This window comes from Ascaphus truei, chromosome 17 (genome assembly GCF_040206685.1).
Source record: "Ascaphus truei isolate aAscTru1 chromosome 17, aAscTru1.hap1, whole genome shotgun sequence".
Taxonomy (NCBI): Eukaryota; Metazoa; Chordata; class Amphibia; order Anura; family Ascaphidae; genus Ascaphus; species Ascaphus truei.
The window spans coordinates 35,065,044-35,072,543 of NC_134499.1; the positions used below are offsets into that span (position 1 = coordinate 35,065,044).

Here is a 7,500-nt window from a genome sequence, read left to right on the forward strand (position 1 = left end):
CCCTTCACCTCCCTTCCACCCCCCCCCTTCACCTCCCTTCCACTCCCCCCCTTCACCCCCCCCCCACCGCCTCCCCCCCCTTCCCACCGCCTCCCCCCCCCTTCCCACCGCCTCCCCCCCCCTTCCCTCCACCTTCCCACCGCCTCCCCCCCCTTCCCACCGCCCCCCCCTTCCCACCCGCCTCCCCCCCCTTCCACCGTTTCCCCCCTTCCCACCGCCTCCCCCAGCCCCCCTTCCCACCGCCTCCCAGCCCCCCTTCCCACCACGTCCCCCCTCCTCCCCCTTCCCACCACCTCCACCCTCCCCCCCCTTCCACCGCCTCCCCCCCCCTTCCCACCGCCTCCCTCCCCCCCTTCCCACCGCCTCCCTCCCCCCCTTCCCACCGCCTCCCTCCCACCCCCCGCCATCCCACCGCCTCCCACCCCCCGCCTTCCCACCGCCTCCCACCCCCCCGCCTTCCCACCGCCTCCCACCCCCCGCCTCCTCCCCCTTCCCACCACCTCACCCCTCCCCCCCCTTCCACCACCTCCCCCCCCTTCCCACCACCTCCCCCCCCTTCCCACCACCTCCCCCCCTTCCCACCTCCCCACCACCCTCCACCCTCCCCCCCCTTCCCACCACCTCCCCCCCTTCCCACCACCTCCCCCCTCCTCCCCCTTCCCACCACCTCCACCCTCCCCCCCTTCCACCTCCTCCCCCTTCCCACCACCTTCCCCCTCCTCCCCCTTCCCACCACCTCCACCCTCCCCCCCTTCCCACCTCCTCCCCCTTCCCACCACCTTCCCCCTCCTCCCCCTTCCCACCACCTTCCCCCTCCTCCCCCTTCCCACCACATCCCCCCTTCTCTCCCTTTCCACCACCTTCCCACCACCTCCCCCCTTCCCACCACCTCCCCCTTTCCACCACCTCCCCCCCTTCTCCCCCTTTCCACCACCATCCCCCCTCCTCCCCTTCCCACCACTTCTCCCCTTCCCCCCCGCTCCCCTTCCCCCCTCCGCTCCCCTTCCCCTTTCCCCTCCGCTCCCTTCACCCCCCCTCCGCTCCCCTTTCCACCCCCCCCCTCCGCTCCTCTTCCCCCCCCTCCACCTCTTTTTCCCCTTTCCCCTCCCACCCCCTCCCACACTTCCACCCCTCCTCTAACCCTTCCCCCCCCCTCCTACCCTTCCACCCCCTCCTCTAACCCTTCCCCCCCTCCTCTAACCCTTCCCCCCCTCCTCTAAACCCTTCCCCCCCCTCCTCTAACCCTTCCCCCCCCTCTCCTCTAACCCTTCCCCCCCCTCTCCTCTAACCCTTCCCCCCCCTCTCCTCTAACCCTTCCCCCCCCCTCTCCTCTAACCCTTCCCCCCCCCTCTCCTCTAACCCTTCCCCCCCCCCTCTCCTCTAACCCTTCCCCCCCCCCCTCTCCTCTAACCCTTCCCCCCCCCCCTCTCCTCTAACCCTTCCCCCCCCCTCTCCTCTAACCCTTCCCCCCCCTCTCCTCTAACCCTTCCCCCCCCCTCTCCTCTAACCCTTCCCCCCCCCCCTCTCCTCTAACCCTTCCCCCCCCCCCTCTCCTCTAACCCTTCCCCCCCCCCCTCTCCTCTAACCCTTCCCCCCCCCTCTCCTCTAACCCTTCCCCCCCCCCTCTCCTCTAACCCTTCCCCCCCCCCTCTCCTCTAACCCTTCCCCCCCCCCTCTCCTCTAACCCTTCCCCCCCCCTCTCCTCTAACCCTTCCCCCCCCCCTCTCCTCTAACCCTTCCCCCCCCCCCCTCCTCTAACCCTTCCCCCCCCCCTCTCTCTAACCCTTCCCCCCCCCCTCCTCTAACCCTTCCCCCCCCCTCCTCCTCTAACCCTTCCCCCCCCCTCCTCTAACCCTTCCCCCCCCCTCCTCTAACCCTTCCCCCCCCCCTCCTCTAACCCTTCCCCCCCCCCTCCTCTAACCCTTCCCCCCCCCTCCTCTAACCCTTCCCCCCCCCCTCCTCTAACCCTTCCCCCCCCCCTCCTCTAACCCTTCCCCCCCCCCTCTCTCCACCCCTTGCCCCCCTCCTCCTCTTCCCGCCGCCCTTCGCCTTCATGCCTGCCTTACCGCCTCCCCACCCCCGCCTCTGCCTTTCACCCGCCCTTACTCCGGCCGCCTCTGCCTTTCACCCACCGCCTCACAGCCGCTGCACGCACTCAACAGACACCCGCCACACTCGACACATACCTGCCGCCACACACACCTGCTGCCTCCCGCCCCTACGCACCGACATCACTGACCCACCGCCTCACACCCTAGCAGGACCCCCACATCACAGACAGCACTCACAACCCACGCGCCAGCCGCCGCCTCACACCCTTGCAGGACCCCCACTCACAGACAGCACTCACAACCCACGCGCCACCCGCCGCCTCACACCCTAGCAGGACACACGACTCAGATTTTTACATCACTTATGCCACCAAAATATACATTGTACTGTGGTGTGGGTACAATAAACCATTTTTATACAACATCGTATTACATTTTCTTCATCTTTCTTTTCAATATTATTATCCAACCTTTACAACAAACAGTCACCTATTGTTCCACGATTTATAAATAATACTACCTATTACGCATTTACATCCCGGGCAACGCCGGGTCTCTCAGCTAGTGTACTATATAGAATTTCTATTTGATGTTTTTATCCTTTTAATTTGAGTAATTGTATGTTTTCGTAATCCTTTTTCTGTAACCCAAGCAAAAAAATTATATTACATACATATTTTGCTACAACGGATTGTGTGTAAGGTGCATAGTTTTTTTCTATAATAAAAAGAGGGAACTGGGGCCCTCGCAAATTAATTTGACATCTCTTATTGGCAGTGTATAGATGTGATTGCAATTGAGTAGGTGGTTAATATTAACTCATCAGAGGTACCTAGCGCAGGCGAAAGGCGAGTTGGCTAGGAGTAGCCGTGTGTATTAACTCTGGTTGCATATCAGTCACATGTTCACTTGTGTGCTGTTCGTGACAGTGGTGTATTGGGACGGATTTAGGGGAGATGCCAACTCATTTGAGGGACCTTTATGAAGGTGAAGAGTGGGGCATCTTGCGAGCTGTGTATTAATCCTTGTCATTTAGGGGAGAGATTGTCCATTTGAGGGACCTCTGCGGAGGTGGAAAGTGGGAGCACGAGTAATAACCTTTGCCCCATATGCAGGCGACGTGCTCGCAGGGTGCAGTGCGTGACAAGCAGAAATTATTTCCTATTTGTCCTTCGCATGTGTTATTACACTAAGTTTTTATGAGTAAAGTTAAACTCAACCCGTTTCCAGGCAAGCAACTTCTTCTAAATTCCAGACTGTAGGCAATACATATTTTATCTGCTGGCTAACCGTGTCCAGTTCGAGAATGATTGATTCACCACCGCTACAACTCACACGTGTGCTAATTCATGGACACAGTGTTTCCCTGAGCTCCTTAGATTTAAGAAATGTTGGTTCTATGAATACTGCTTATAAAAAAGGGGGGAGGAAGAGCCATTTGACCTTGAGGGCATTCAAAGCAGTCAGAGGGAATAAGTGGTGTTTAATATCAGGGTCAGGATAATTCATTGCTTGTCAGCAATATAAAGGCTAAATACCCATCTAATTGCCATATATAAAATGCAATGATACATACTTTAAACCTAGGTTTGTCTATCAAGTGAAAGGGTTAATGTTGGTTTTATATTCACACTGCACTGTATTGGCTTATCTGCCATGCATTTCCTGCCTGTTTAACATGTTTTGTCTGAAAGTTAATATCATTTATAGACAAGGTTTTGTTTTGCCCCCCCACACCCCATTATATTTGCGCAACTTAGAATACCGTGACTAAAACGAGTTTACACGTTTAATTTTGTTATTACCATAAATACATATATGGGTACACTTTTCCTGAACAAGTGTAGAGTTTATCGAAGACATATTTGATATATTATTGGGGTCAAACCAGCAACACATTGCAAACCCAAGAGTATCAAATGTTCAAAGAAAAAGCCATGGTTAAACGCCGACTCCCCCAAAATAAAAAAGGACCACGAGACAAGAATGTGGGCCGCGATGGTATAAAGCAGGGGTGGCAAACTCCAGTCCTCAAGGGTCACCAACAGGTTCGGGATATCCCCGTTTCAGCCCTGGTGGCTCAGTGGTGCAATTATAACTGAGCCACCTGTGCTGAAGCAGGAATATCCTTAAAACCTGACCTGTTGGTGGCCTTTGAGGATTGGAGTTGGCCGCCCCTGTTAAAGAATCTATCACAGACAATGGAAAGGACATTTATCCTGGTGTATCTACTCCTAATATGAAGATAAAAGCCGCAAACTATCAATATAAATGAATACAGCTAGCTTGTTGTGCTTTGGGCTTATATGCGGTCATAAGAATGCCCGAGCGCTCTACCTGCTAATAAGACATCTCTAATTTAAAAATGTCCCCAAGGCCAGCTTTGCGCAAAACATTACAGTATTTCTGGCTTGATTTGTAGATCAATTTTACTTATGACATATTTAAAGGCTTGTCTTGAAGTCTGAATAAAACTCCAATAATATTTTCCATTGCTCTACAGGGACGTCATTAATACATGTCAGAAGAAACCAATATTTTCTACATATAATCTGGTATTATGAAATATTATAGCCAACTATTGGTGATCAAAACTAGAGCTTTAATGTCACTTACCTACATGAGAATGGCTCAATAAAGTCAATAACCCCTGTTGGTCTAACACGTGGGGATGTGAACAGCCTGGGCGCCTGATTGCCTAAAATTCACCCCCCTGGCGCCAGTGCGGTGAGCAGTGATGACCAACTTGTCAATCACCGCCACGCTTCACATGTCAGTCCGTGCCGCTTAAATAGTGCGGGCGAGGGGGCGGAGCAAGTCAGAGCACTCCAGTACAGTCTACCCCTGCTCTCAATGCATTCGGTGGTTGTGGGAGGAGTTTGTGAGAATAGGTGTCTGTGTCACAGACTCGGTGACGGCAATGGCTTGTGTTGGGGGGTGAATTATACCAACCTTCTCCCCCCAGTGCCTTACAAAAAAAAACATTGGCTCATAAATATTCTGGCTGGCTCCCAAGTATTTTAAATTTTTGCCCACCCAAGGCTCAAACAAAATGCATAGCTCCGCTCATCATATTGCCCCAGAAAGTTGGCCAAACTATATCTATATCCCATTCCACAAATTCACAATGACTTTGGCCAATTAATCTTGAATTTGAATGCAGACCCAAATACAAACTATTCATTACAGGTAAGAATGAATCTGGGAGGATAACAAGTGTCCCAGTTCATAGCCTAAAAATAGTGGTAAAAACCATGTACCTTCGGAACAAAGTGTAAGCAGAACACACTCACAGTATTTCAGAAAACAGACTTGAAGATGACAATTCATGCAGGCACAAATGCAGCAAAAAGCTAATCTGTGCCTCAAATTACACAATGTATTGATATAAAAGTGCAACATGCTACTTTATTTGAAAAAAGTCTGCGGAAGGATAAACTAGAAGTACAATAGTGTTATGACGAGAGACACCTACTTGTAAAAGTTACCATGTTGGATAACCCAATGTAAAAAGCACAGTGATCGATACTTATGGCCTTTGGCAAATCAGATTATCTCCCTATGCCACAAACCCTGGTCTGAACTGCAGTCACATAGGATTGTAACCAGAATCTCAACTACAATCCAATACACCATCAATTATGTATCAATGCCATACAACAGGCGGCTGCAAAGCAGAATTCCTAAAAATGTAAATACTTATTGATGACGGGAGGGTTATCTGAAGGTACCAAAAGTTGTCACCTTCTGCAAAGGCATGCCACGGCACTCAGATCGGTGTGTGCGCTTCCGTATCAAATTACCAGCGAGACATCCGCAGAGCTTTGTTCCCTGCTCCAGGCCCAGAGTTAAGTTGGGAACCAGAGCGAGTAATAAAGTACTTGCCTTTGGCCAGATCCTGTCCTCGTATTCTGCAGTCTCCCTTAAGTATACGTTTTCCTTTAGCCCCATTTCTAACAATATTACGCTCTAGCTCTCCAAGAACCACCACCATACATACATGCAATGACTAAAGAGCAGATTACACCCACATCGTTTCAACAAAATAGGAGATCCGTTTTATTAACATGTATTCCTACCATAGGGATACATTTGATGGAGTATTAAGTGGTTTTTTCCACCCCTTCCAATTTCCCAGAGAATTAGGTTATTTTTTTTCTCTCCTCACAGGCATTTAAGCTGCCTTTGCATTTTAAAAAATTCCCAACAAAATCACATTACGCCAACAGAAGCATTTCTATCACGCACTTCAGTATGATTTATTAACCAGTGCAATTGCCAGTGACAAGTCCCCTTTTAAATGCACTGGACTTGCAATTTGCATGGGTCACAAGCCTTTTAGGTATTGTCAGATACAGGACTGTGCCTATTCTCCATTGTATGGATCGAACATTCTTTGCTGCTATGAGATTTTACTATGCCATCATACTTATGATCCTGAATTGCAGTTGCATTGCTCCATTTGCAATTTACAGCACCCGGTTTGGAAACTAAACAAAAACACCAGAATTAAACCCAGTAAACCCCCCCCCCCTCCGAATCTGGTTTACAAGTACAACCCATGACAGCGACCCCACCTACCCCGATTCCTTTCACCTTGTAAATTGTACAAAAGCCCACAATTAATGGCCATTAGAATCATTATTTCCAGTGAGCAAAATGCCGCCACTTTACAAGCCTCCAAGAAAACATAAAAATCAGAAGCGGATATCTCAGTAGTGCTATAAAACCTTCATTTGCAAAGGCTGCAAATAAATGCTTAAATGGAGGGCAGAGGCAGCAATTCTTAATGCAAACAGACAGCTCAACCCACAATACCAGTCGGGGAAAAAAAAAAAAGACGCAGTCCTAAATATCTGGCTCCTACTAATCTTAAATGTCTTTTTTCATTTTGGGTCACATACTTCAATGCCAAAGTTTTATACTTTATATATTTGGGAGGAATGGCGATGTAGCTATTCTTTGGAGCACTTTTAAATAAAAATGTTTTTGAATTGGAACGAACACATGTTCGCTGGTACTTTGAGATCAATGCAGTATTTGTTCTTCAGTTAAGAACCGCATAAGCCCCAATGAACACAGTAAGCACCTTACAGTCCGTGGTGTTTCTGCAAGTCAGAAACAAGCTTTCATGTCTAAAAGAATGTATCTGGAATTATGAAGCACATTGGAGAGATAAAAATGGACACATGGGCAAGTGCTGTCCCTTTACCAGAACGCCAGAACCAGTGTTACTGCACCTGTATAACCCGTCTGTAGGTTAACTCACATAGGTAAACCCCAACAAATTAGATTATGTGGACAACAGAAGATACAAAGAAAAACTATTACACCGTCTACATTACAGATCATAATGTTTTAGTGCTCTCATGTTTCGTTTTAATATCTCCAAACAGAGTTTAGTATACTGGCAATACATCTGGAGCTTTTTCAATGACTAATGCTCCAA

The 7,500-nt window shown here is 50.0% G+C and overlaps 1 protein-coding gene across 5 annotated transcripts in view; it reads right to left on the reverse strand.

Annotated features, from left to right (window-relative positions):
• The window catches only part of PTPRG (protein tyrosine phosphatase receptor type G), a 386,148-nt gene that overhangs the window by 371,182 nt on the left and 7,466 nt on the right, over positions 1 to 7,500 (reverse strand). The window lies entirely within an intron of this gene.